The sequence below is a fragment of the Melospiza melodia genome, chromosome 3 (genome assembly GCF_035770615.1).
Source record: "Melospiza melodia melodia isolate bMelMel2 chromosome 3, bMelMel2.pri, whole genome shotgun sequence".
Lineage (NCBI taxonomy): Eukaryota > Metazoa > Chordata > Aves > Passeriformes > Passerellidae > Melospiza > Melospiza melodia.
Window position 1 is genome coordinate 63,197,685 of NC_086196.1, and position 13,401 is coordinate 63,211,085.

The window sequence follows — 13,401 nt, forward strand, 5'->3', positions numbered from 1 at the left end:
CTAAATAGCACTGCAAAGCTACTTGGGTTGAAAATATAGAACAACAAGAAAAAGCACACTGTGCCCCAGAGCTTTAGGGTCTGGATCTCCAACTCTATTACTTAATCTGTCCTCTGGTAACTGAGTGTTTCTGCAGTCTTGTCACAAAGAAAGAGTAGATGTTACCCTAAGCCAAAGGAAAATATATAGAGAGAATCATGGTAGTGGTGCTTGTCTCTTCCTTTCTTCTTCCCCTCTGCCTTCCCCACAAACCCCCCCAATGCTGTCTGATGTGGTTTGCACACTCCAGGCAAAGTCATGGGGAACTGCTAAGATGCTGCCCCACCGTAGCTCCTTCCTCCCAGCCATGTGCAGAATGGCTGAGCTCAGCCAGTGTTTAACAACGGCAGGAGGTGTAAGCTAACACATTTTCATTTGCATTCCCTGTAGGTTGACAGTGCACTCTTAATTCCAGTGATTCAGACTGCAGTTTCATAATAGGCTTAAGCCAATCCATGGCTATGCTACTGCTGAAAGGCTCAGTCCCCACTCATGTTTTTATCCCTGTTTCATGTTCCCACGCCCTCCCCTACATCAGATTTAGCACTTGTGTGGCCAAGCAGTGAGGCAGATCAGTTCTGTGATCCTTCTGACGATTGGGCCGGCCAACACTGAGCAAGAAACAATAGTTTCCACCCAGATCAGCAAGTTGCTGTATTACCACATGATAGCTGGTCCACAGCAAAGGAGAAAGAGGTTAGAAACACTCCTTTCAGCATGATCTTGGATCAGCTTGAGCCAACTGTGAAACCTCACCCTCAGTCAACACCAGGCAATTCATTAACTCAGTTGTGTATCCAAGCCTTAATACTCTGGCTCCTTGTTCACACAGGGAAAGCTGCCTGTTCCACTCTTCCCCCCATACCCTGTGGGCTGGCTCTGGAGGAATGAGGGAATGATCACGCTTCCTTTCTGCATTTTTACCAGACTGTTCTGGGAAGCTGTGGGAAGGAGCAATCCCTGACTTTCTTGCATTTATGTTGTGAGGTCCTTGCACAGCCTTGAACAGGGAAAGTTTCTTGCTCGCTTAGTCAAGTTGAACAAGGCCATCGTATCATCTGGTCCTTCACATGTCCTGAGAACTTAAAAGGTAATCAAACCACACCCAGTGTAGACTATCAGTTGGGAAACATCAAAACCAAAGCATACCACACAATGCTTCACATCAGCCATCAGGAATTTTTACCCACTTCCTGACAGATTTCCTGATGGGTCATTAACAGTGATTAATCAGCCTGACCGTTAACCCCCTGCATTCCTGAGAGATTAATCTCAATACAAGGCCTCCTGCAAGCAATTTCTTTCCTTTCTGAAACATCCTACTACATTAAGTTATGCACTGTTTCTAAAAAGATCAGTGACAAGCATTACAGATGCATGAATTCCCCTGAAATGCTTGGTTTGTGGTGAATGTTGGAAATAAAACATACAATGTTCACAACTCTGCAATTTTTAATTTGTATGTCATCTAAAAAGCACAGATGAAAGTGTCTGCTTTACATTTCAAAGCCCATATACAGCATCAACTTTGAAGGCAGGTAATAGTGCTCTCATTTCACATGATGGGAAATTAACCCAACTTAAGATCAAGGATGTTAAGAACACCCACTTTGAGACATCTGTGGGCTGAATCCAAAGCTCCAGATCTTTTATGGGCTAACAGGAATCACATGAGCTACCCATCCTTTGAAAGTGAGGCACAGCTTGGGAACCCTAAAACTGAGATATGCAAAATAATTAAGTAGACCTCCACAGCTCTTCTGGACTCTCAATCAGGATCAGAACAGAGGAGCTCCCATCTCTCAGTGTTTACGAGAAAAATACTGCAAGGTGTCTGTGAGGTGATGGCTTTCTCTTAGTGCACACTGAAGTCTGGGAAAGATCGCAGGAGAGTCACATTGCCCTGGATAATAATATTCCAGTATGCTGCTCAGCACTGGGGAACAAAGTTATTCTGTGTAGCAGACGGTTAGTCTAACCCCAGAAAGCCAACAAAGTGTTCACTCACAGGGAGCACTCTGTTTTCTGAATCATCGAAACAATTCAGTGTGATGATGCTCATATAAACTCCTTTCAACTCCAGATAGCATTTATGAGAAGTGACAAATTTATTTCTTTCTTACATAATGGAGTAAGAGCAATGGAAGCAGGAGCTCCATAGACCACTGTGAAAACAAGGGATCCATGTTGCTGAACCTGTGAGATTCCTGTCAACCAATTCACCAGTACCCTGATTCCTACACTACCAGGGCAACAGATATTTTGGCATGGAATTTTTCAATTTGGGATACACTTCTGTGTAAATCTTCTGTTTAAGATTGAATTCACTTTTGCCTTCATTATCTGCTTCTTCCCTGGTTCCACATTTGAGCTTTGATCTGTGACCTCCTTTCATTTGGTCTGGAAGTTTATCCCTCACATAGAAACTCAGAAACAGCAGAAAAAACCCTCCACACATTTTTTCCCCCTGCAGTGCATATAAAAAATGTATGAAATATAAAATGCAGTACTGGAAAATCCTCATAACATTTCATCTGAACACAAAACTCTCCAGTGGCACTCTTGTGAAGTTATAAACCACAATGTGTCAACAACAGGGAAGCACGCAGACATCACCACTAATAGACAGAAGATGGACTTTCAGTTGCACATGCAACAGGAGCTGTATCCACCTCTTCCAAAATTTGAACTTGCACAGAATCAAGAGTCGTGGTTGAAGCCTGGTGCTAAATATAGCAGCTCCTCAGAAGGTTGATTTGTACTTCTCAAACTGGTTTATCAAGCCTCAACAACATGCAGCTACTCTCCTACTCTAATCAAAAGCTTCACTTATCTCATTTCCTTGAGCAGTACTTCACTCCTTTCATTATTCATGTCACACTTGTGCCAAATTGTGCTTTCGTCCCAACAAAGCTCATGCTTCTGTGTTAATTCACAAATATCATTTAATGATGAAATGAAACTACAGCCAAAGCTCTGCCCAAAATACATCACGGTATTTTGATAGTACACTGGAAATTCTGGCAGTAGGTTTCCCTCCCCAACCAGGAGACAACTGTCCAAATTGTCACTAATTGTGCCACCCAGTGTCACATATGGGGCTGACATGGCTTCAGGACCCCATAATCTAAGATTTAAGTAAGAAGAAGGGTGTATATGTGCTGGACAATTTTACTAGCCAGATGTGGGTTTTTTCTCTCAGCCTGAAAATGCCAAAGGACTCTTAGTGATCCTATCTAATCTGACGAGAAGCACTCGGAATGACACAACTGCCATCTCGCCTGGAATTGATCAAAAAAACATTCTTTTTTTTGCACGAAAGCTCCATATGCTCGAGTGCCTCTTTCAAAACCACAGCATCTAGCCTTTGTTGGCTGGCCACTCCTTCTGCCTACCTCTGAACTACACATCCTGGAAGGGAAGAAAAACCACCAAACTTCAGGAGGTTTTTTGTCTGAGCTCTCCCCAGCTTTGTCCCCTTGCCAGCTCCCTGCATTCTTTTCCAACTGAGTTTGTGTAATCATTTCGATGACTACCCGAGCTGGATCTCCTCTCCTGAATTTCAGTTAGATGTGACTTACAAGCCAGAACTGCTGTTCTGCTCAACAGTACTGCTCTCTGCTACCCACTCATTCTCTTGCCCTTAACCCGTGGGGCAGGAGTGCAGAAAACGGGGCTCCCACACCTCACTCACGGTCTTCAGCAGTAGGTGACCACCAAGGTACTGCTTCTGACAGAAAGGCATTCTCTGTGAGATTCCCTGTAAAATAGATCTTTCCAAGCAACACACTGCCTGCTTAATGATTTCAGTAACAAAATCACAGGTACCAGCAATGAGGCACAAGCTTCCAGAGAATTTCCTCACCTTTTCCTCATATTTCTGTTGCTCTTTGTGCTTTAAAATGAATTGAAAAAATATTCCTTATAGACATTAAGGCAGATGACAAACATCACGGTTAGAATTTGGGAATCTGCTTTTCTACAGATGACTTTCTCTAAAATAGCTGGGTTTATGTCTGTATGTCTACCTTTGAACATACAGACATTAAAAAAAACCCTGAGAAAAGTGGCAAAATAAGTGCACTCAACTGTAAACTTGCTATTAAAGACATTCCTATAGGTTACTGCTATAAATCACCACAACTTACAGTTTTAGTTTCCTTCATTTTTTCTAATGAAAGTTGTAAAATATATTCTGTCTGTGTGACAGGCTATTAAAGATTAACTCTTTTATTCTTGATAAGAAATACAAGTTCTGGCATTTTCTGCGGTTACAATTTGCAAAAGCAAGAAGCCTGATTTCCCCACTATTCTCATTTCTCTGTTCTTCTCCTCTTGAAAACCCAATTATGCAATATCACCAATCTAACTCAAACCTTTCTGGTTTCCGTCGTGACAAAAATTACTTGGCATTGAAAACTCTGTTGGGTGAAATAATGAAATCTGATATTGTTCAATATCATCATTACTGTGATTGGCATTTCAGGGCAACTATTCTGGCAAGGGGTTCCAGAGCCATGTTTGCCTTCCCTCTCACCACAGCCAGAACTGATGTGAAGAAATTGAGAACAGTAAGTTATGTTCCACAATGGCCTGAATGATACTTGGTTCTGGAGAGAACAGTTTTAAAGAAGAAAGGGAGGCATATAACATTTGTTAGCTAACCATGAAGAGGAAAAAAATGGTGAGGGGTTTGGCCAGGAATATGCTGCACTATTACACAGCGGATTGCATTTGCAACTTCCTACAGCTCAGGCCAGAAAAAGATACTTGGGAAGGTGACGCTCTGGATGTGCCAGAAGTGCCAGCTTCCACTAGCTATTTTTAACTGCAGGAATTGCATTAGAAAGGATGACTGCACACAGTTGGTCTTCCTTCCTCTTCATCCTTTCTGCAACTCAGATATCCCAGATATCCTATCTACCATTACAAGTGGCACTCCTTGTGTGCACTGGCAGCCCAGGATCTGCTCCAGCACAGGGTGAGCTACATAACAGGACTGAGCATCTTCTTGGAGGGGACCCTGAGCTGGATTCATCATAAAGTCAAGAGGAGGAGAGCAAATCAAAATAGGGATGCAGCCTGTTTTGCTGTAATGATTTTGACTTGTGCTGCATTCCATGGTTAGCCCAAGAGAAGCAATAAAAGTAATTTCCTGCTCTGCTCTCCTGCATAAGTTATACCATTATTTTATTTACTAAAACATCCCAGAAGTGAGATGGCACAAAGTTATTTCTGAACTCAGCCTCTCTAGACCTCATCTGAATGTATTCTCAGGTGCAGATGCTGGATATGGTACCATTCCCATGTTTTCCCACAGAGAAAACACTCGAGTTGCTACACATACACTGCCAGCATCCCTACCTTTCTATGTCCAGAACAGTAATCAACTGGGTTAATTTCCAAACTGGAATGTTTCTCAGTATGCCAGTAGTGGAGCCACAGCACCTGCTCTCATCGCATATTTCCATAAACTCCCTACAGCCTCTTCAAGAAGCATCCAATGCAAAGCAACTCTGCATTGCTATGTTCTTTTTGGGGATATTAACAATGATGTCCAGTTCTAAAAATGAGGCAGCTGACAGCCTGACAAAAATTTTCCTCCACTCCTATTTTTTTTAGGATGAGCATAGAGAACAAGTCATGGTTAAACAAGGGAAACAGGTTCACTTGCCACTGAAGAGCCAGTGTCTGCATGTTTTGTTCCCTGTCTACAGAACAGCATTCTGAATAGTACTTTCCTTATGCTGTAAACAATGTAAGGTGCTTAGCAACTTTTTGTGTATGTATATGTGTATATGGAATAAAGCTGTAGGACACAATGGGACACAATGCCATGACTCGTTAATGATCATGCGTAGCAAAACCAAACAACTCTTGGTATCACTAAAGTACTTTTACTGAGTTTTTGTTGCCTGGCACACTACAATCTTAGAAGGGGCTTAAAAACTAAATATTGGCTTTAATCTTATTTTTATAATATGTCTTCATTAAGTACCCCTTGTAATTTAATGCAATTTGTGGCAAATGCTAATACTGCTTTGGGCCCACTTCTCCCTGTCAGCTGTATCTCTGTTAAATTATGCATTTCCATCTGGAAAGAAACTGTACAGGACTGTAGGCTCTCTTCCACTTAGAGTCAGGAATGGAAAGGGATTTAATTAGATGCTCCGTGGTTGAGAAAAGGACTAGAGCAAAGCCTGGGTGGTCCATGGAATCTTCCACTGGAAAACAAGACTGCAAATTGTTCTGTACAAGCCTGCTTCTGTTTGCTCATTTTGTTTACATTGTTTGTTCTTACAGATTAAAATAGACAGTTACTAGGCAGATAAACAGTGTTTCCTTCCACGACAATGTTGTCCAGAAGTTAAGAGAGCAGCATGGGACAATATATGCCTGTGCTTCATTTTTGGCTGCACCACTCCAACTCCCTATATAACCTGGAGTAGAACAATTCTAGCCTGTGCTTCAGTGCACCCAGTCACCAACATTTTTGTTCCACTTTTCCAATTTGTACAAGGGGGATAATACAGCTTTCTGCTCTCCAAGGGGAAAGAGGGTGCATCCAGCTTGCTCCACATTTTCTCAGTTGACTGCCAATGCAGAGGGATGACACTCTTGCAATCCCTCTTGTCACTGGATACCTGTGTTCCCTTGGGCCACTGACCGAGCCTTAAGAGACTGAAGTGTCTTTAGAAGGCCTGAATCAGAAGCAGAAACTCACGAGGAACTAAGCAAGTCCCATCTAGACTTTATTGTGAGTCAACTCACACACAGTCATTTCAGTCATGTGCCCTTTCACAGTTCAGCTGAACTTCAAACATAATAGATGCAGCTTTATTTAGGCTTACAGCGCTGATCACTGATTGGAGTGCCTGGCAGATTAACTTATTCCTCATGGTTTTTCTGTTCCAAGATTCAATGGATTCCATATTTGTAAAAAAGGCAATGCAGAAGGCTAAGTCAGAAAGTGGGCTATGACTGGAACTGAACTTATTTAATAACCTATTTGGGTTGTATGTTAAAGAAAGGAAGCTATTATGCTCTCATTTTGTGGGATGTTAATGGGAACTCTGAGCATAATTACTCTGTGTTGGTGTATTTGAATAAACTCCACTGATAAATAAGATGTTTGCCCAGCAGTAACTTCTCTTTCCTTGAAAATGAGAGGGAAGATGGGAAAAAGAAAAAAAAAAAAGAAGAACTGAAAATGAAAAAGAAGAAAAAAGGAGAAAAAAAGAGAAAAAAAAAACCAGAAAAAAGAGAAAAGAAAACAAAAAAGAAGAAAAAGGTAAAGGAAAAGGAAAAAAGAAAAAGAAAAAGAAAAAGAAAAAGAAAAAGAAAAAGAAAAAGAAAAAGAAAAAGAAAAAGAAAAAGAAAAAGAAAAAGAAAAAGAAAAAGAAAAAGAAAAAGAAAAAGAAAAAGGAGAGAAAGAAAAAAAAAAAGAGAAGAAGAAAAGATACATTTTAGGGTTAAGTAAATAAAGAAAATAGAAAACCGCAAAGGTTTACTCCTTGCTACATCCTTGGGTAGGAAAAGGTTAAACAGTCAACATTTTTCTTTTCTTAGCAAGTTAGAGAACTGTACATCAGACACATTGTCTGCCAAATGCTTCATTTACTACCAGCTGCATTTTTACTTTGTTGAGAGATAACTGAAATAAAATCACTGTTCTTTGTGCAAACGGCATGCTAAATAATGCACGGCTACAAGATTATTAAATAGCAAAGGCATTTGATAATATTAGAGGCAACCACAAGTCCCACTTCTGCTGATGCACAGAATTTTGAGTAATTAGTCATTGCACAGAGTGTTGTATTTATATCCCCTTGAGCCTCAGACGTTAGGCCACAAAGTCAGGAGACAAAGAATTGCTGTTATTAGGAGGACTGTTTTGGATTTATTTATATTCTAAGGCTTTATTTCAGTGTCCACTTCACTCCTCTGGCTCAGGCTTCCTCCAAACCAGAAGATACAGCTAAGTCAGAGAATTTTAGTGTAAACTATATTTTTGCAGACAAAACCTCTCAACTTCAAGCAGAAATACTTCAATGAGTTTGCAAACCCCCCAAAGAAGAACAACTGGCCTGAGGTTATATGAAAAGCCTGGGAAAAAGGCCTCCCAGGTTCTGTTCTGATCTCTAACAGACTTCTCATGGCTTATATGCAACACATTAATAGCAGCTCCAATTTATGGACAGATAAATTGGGATACAAAGAAGACACGTAACACTTCCAAGGATTTACAGCAAGTCTTTTGCAGAGCCCTGGAACTCTTAATCGGTCCTTTGTTAAAATTGCTAAACCACACTGCCTTCTTTAGACCACAATTGCTGCACAGGCCTGAATACTGTGACATATCTAAAATTATACAGCTATACACTTATATGAGGCTTTATTAAAATAAAGGTTGTGTAACATCTTCAGAGTTCAATACAAAGCTGCCCAGTGAGCAATTTACTGTTTAAAGACAGCCTTCATAATTCTCTCTCCTAATAGAAGAGACAGATCTAATAAATTGTATTAAGAAATCTGAGGGAAACAACAGGATTTGAACAAAAAACATCTGATGACAATTCATACTGTAGCAATGAGCTTTTCTTTTGCAGAACTGACATGAAAAAATAATGGCAACATTTTTGATTATGACAAATAGTATGTATCATATCTCTGAGAATATTGCACAGAAAAGGACTATATAAAATAAATCATATGCTCAGGTCAAATTTCAGGCAGAGTAGATTAACTGTTGAATTTTATCCTTTCCCCTAAATGACTTTCATGTTTACAAGCATGGCACTTCAACCTGTGAGCTTCTTTTAGCAGGTTGTGCAATCTCTGTATCCAAACAGCACAACCAGACAGGGAAAATGCTGGTAATATAAGAAACTACATGGTAAATGTAATGGTTGTGCTTAGAAATACTACAAAGTTAAACATTCTAGGTTCTCTAGAATCTTATAAATCTCTAGATATTTAAAAGAGGGACTGACTGTTGATTTGCTGTGATTACTAGGGGCACTGTTGTGAGAAGTGATTCCAAATTTTCATTTAAATATAGTGTGCTCAAGTGCATCCATTTGCCTTTCAAGAAAATACATCTATGCCTAAGCCAGAGATGGAGATGCCTGATCTCCTGGCTGTGAGTGTGCTAATGCAGGACTTCTTGCACACAACAGTGGTATGTGTAAACCTAGAGGTCAACTGATTAAGAGATCTTAAATAGAGCAACCATACTATGCATTTAGAAGACCAGATGAGTCAAAAATTAGAAAGTCACCCTAACTGGTGCAAGTATATATTTGTCATCCTGATCCAAGCTGGGCTCTGGTACAAACTGGAGGTTCTAAAAACTAACTCTAGATGACCTCCTCCCCAAAGTGACCTTCCTGCTGTAACCTGGAAATGGGGGGCCAGAAGGGCAGCCCCAGCTTACTCAGAGACCCCCCCATTTTCCACTAATGCTGCTACACAGGAGAGATTCTGCCAGATTCTCTCTGATTCGAGCCATGGACCCTAGACAGGACACCCCACCTCCAACTGCAAGGAGCAACCACAGAACCACAGAGCAATCCCAGAACCAGAGGGGACATTCCAGCCTGCCTTTGCCACTGCCCCACCAGACTGCCCCACCTCCAGAGGAGCCTGGCATGGCTCTGAAGCCCAGATCCTGAGTAACCTGGAGCTCCAGACAACCTGAATGCCCCTCTGAAGTCCACCTACAGATACTGAGCCTCAGGCAGGCCTCTGGCAGTACCTCAAGGACTTGACTTGGCTCCCAGCTGTCACTTGAAGTGCTCAGCTCCATACTATCCCATAGTGCTTTTTTCAAAATGGAAGGGAACTAATCTCACCGCTGGCCATATTCCAGCTTTCAGTAATTACATTCTTCTGACAAATTTTCCTTGGCAGTTTCAATAGAATATAATTAGTAAATGTAAATAGATGTAAATAGTGCTGTAAATTACACTTTGCGTGATTGTCAGATGCAGAGGGGAAGAGCAAGGGTGAAGGGGCAAAAAGAGCAGAGTTTCATTCTCCAGTATGGATGATGTTGTGGCCTTCTATCTCAACAGACCACGTATGTCTCTGCCAGGATGGCTTGTTCAGGGCTGCTGCAGCAGCAGATGCCAAAATCCAGGATCATCGTGTGGTTCATCACACAGATCATCCCCTTCACCTCAAGTACAGTTCTGTCATGATGGAGTTTGGTCATGTCCTACAGCTGTCTGTGAGCAGCTGCCGTGCTCCACCTCAGCTGTGCTCCTGTTTCAGCAGCAGGCAAACTGCTTCACACACTCACAACTGCAAAATGTGTGTGTATGATATTATTGTTTTCTATGGAATGCTTATCAGATTTGTGAATGATTTGTGAAACCTTCTGCTACCAACAGAAGTGTCATATAAATGGAATTATATAATTATCCTTCACAGCTATTTTAATGTAGCTTCATGTACTAGTTTCACCTAGAGTGGAAATAGCTTCTTCCAAAAATAAAGTAAATGCATATATTCAACTTAATATAGTCAAGTAAATTTAAAAGCAACTATTTAAAGTAATGAAACTAGAATATAATGTATAGCTATATTAGTACTTTATTATGTGTCAAATGTCTCATGTACATCAACTGTTTCAAATACAAATTGATACAGCTGGTGGGCTTAATCAGATCTTTCTGTCACAGAGAAAATTCGAGGATGATTTTTCAATAATTCACTTATTTTTCTGCTTATCCAAAATTTTCATACAGAAAGTAGATAGCAGGAACTATTAAATTGAAGGGAAAGTTAATTTTCTTAACAAAAGCTTATTGCACTACTTAGCTATAACAGGAGAAACAGATGTTTCAGCTTTACAATTCCATGTCTTGCAAAACTTCCCTCTGAACGACTATTCGTGCTCTACATGTTTTGGACTGTGTATGGAGAGCTCTGCTAACAGTCATGAGAAGCATTGCATACATTACTAAAGCCCACACTAAGATAATTAGTGCTAAAAAAAAAGAATCAACAAGGCTTTTTCCCCTCTTTATAGTATTGATTTAGTGTGGGTGAAAAACGCCAGATTTTCAATCTTGAAGATTCATGTTCCACCACAGAGTGGGAGATGGAGCCAGCTTTTCCCAGTGTTCTGCCAATAAACACTCAGATTAACCACCTCAAGGGTAGGGATGAAGAGCCAGGCTCTACAGCCTATCAACCTTTAGTGTCTCTGATGAACCTGTGAACATGGAGAATGGGGAGCACACCAACTGGGACAAGGAACTCAAATTCTTAATCATGTGGCTGTACCTACCCAAGTACTTTGTTGTTCAAAAATTCCTAAAATTGCTGTGCAGAACAGAAATTACCAGGGGTCAGTACTGAAGTTGCAGGGCTGCAGAGAGGACTCTCAGCAGTGGTAGCAGCCATGGAAATTTCTACAGTAAAAGGGGACTTTGAAGCTAATTTTGCATCTTGCATGTGTATCTCCTAAATGGCAAACTCTGTTTTTTAATAAGGACGCTGTAGCCTTTTGCAAATTCTGTGATAGGGTACATGTGTCATTTAACTCTTTGTCTGGCAGTAACTTCACCTTCTGCAGATCTAAACAGTATCAATACAGATAGAGGCACAAAACCCAGTGTGATTGTGCCCAGTCCCTCAAGATGCTGAAGTCAGAGCAGTTTAAAGTAGCAACTTTTTTTAGTATCAAATGGCAGGCTAAGAGCATACACATGAACTCTGAATACCCTGTGGGTAGGTAGCTACTTGGTAAGCCACCTTACAAGTTTGATCCTTTCCCTGGGGAAGGATCTACTGTGGACATGCCTTGAAGAAAGTAACATGTCCTACTGGAATGTTTAATGCTTATTTTAATAACAGAGCAATCCAGGTTAGCTGAGGATTGCATTATTTTGCTTAGTGTTTGTGAGGGTTGCTTTCAAACCACTTGCTTTCAGGCAAAGTGATAATCAGACTAAGCACTGTAAGACTTTTATAATGGAAGGCCAACACATATTTTTTCATTCAGAATAAACCAAGCACAGCTGTTTTACTGAAAACAACCCACTGGTATTTAAGTAGATTAACAAAATTAACTGTGAAAATCCTCTGCTATGTGCAAGCCAATAACCTGTTGGCCACAAGGAGGCAGGGCAATGATTTAGTAAATTAAAAGGAACTGTTTTCATTTAAAATAAAATGATTCTGTTTTTAAAAAGAGGCACATTACATTGGTTCAGACATGAAACTCTGAACTGCTAGGCAAGATAAAAAGCATTTTTCATCCACAGTGTGTGGTTTCAGTATTGCTGTTTTATTCCAAGAGCAGCAATTCTTTATCTTTAAGATATCAAACAATAGCTGATCTGGAAGCAATTTTCTTCTTTTGAAGAAGCAGATCACACATATTTCTTCAACATCACTTCTGTGTGATAGAGAAGAAGCTCTAACAGTAAGCTTTGATAGCAGCAGTGGATTTACCAACCCAGAGCAAGAAGCTGTACTGCCAGGTTCACAAGGTGCTGTTCCCAAGCTAATAAACCCTGCTTCTGGACAGCTTTGGAAGCTCTGCCTTTCACTTCCTTGGCACTTCCAATTCTGGGCTAAAAGCAAACAGAGGCAGTTTGGCATCTGCAGTGCCCTACCAAGAACCCTATGCATGAACCAAGAACCTTAGTGATGTCTCCTTCCCCCAGCTAGAAATTTAAGACATTCCAAAACTAGTACACCCAGGGTCAAACTTCTAAATGACAACGCGGCAAAAGAGGAAAATAAAGCCAAAGTGTCTCTATTTCAGAGTTATGCAGGAAAAGATTATATTGACCAATGAAACAACGCTTTCCACAGTATCAGAATATCACAGTCCAAACCTATAAGCAATCTTCGGATTGAGATGAAGTGACTTTACTCTTAGCTCTGCTACTGCATGTTACTGACCTAGGTAATCTCAGCTCTCTCTGCCTCTGTTTCCTCATCCTTTAAACAGTTGCCTTTCCTCTTTGTGAATCAGTATGAGGTCCATGGATAAAAAACATGCTACAAGAACTAGTTGTTATTAATGCAATTCAGATATGGAACATACCAGATGGTAAAATCTCCAGGATTTTAATGAACTATTGTAACAGAACATATGTAATATGACGTTATTATAACAGGCATTTAAATGTATAGTCAGTACATATTACGTGACCTGCTCTGCTCTCAGTAACTCCACTGGAATTATTTTGGATTTATGTCAGATAATACTAGGAACACAAAATAGCCCCATATGTGCAATGTGGTAAGGTTTTCATAGCAATGATATCTTAACTATTGCCTGTCCTGTTTTTCTCTTTTGCTGGGGGTATTGTATTTGTGGTTTCAACAGAGCATGTTTTC

General features: G+C 40.5%; 1 protein-coding gene across 1 annotated transcript in view; it reads right to left on the minus strand.

The window, feature by feature from the left end:
- The window catches only part of RBKS (ribokinase), a 71,710-nt gene that overhangs the window by 7,697 nt on the left and 50,612 nt on the right, over nt 1-13,401 (minus strand). The gene's annotated exons all lie outside the window — the stretch shown is intronic.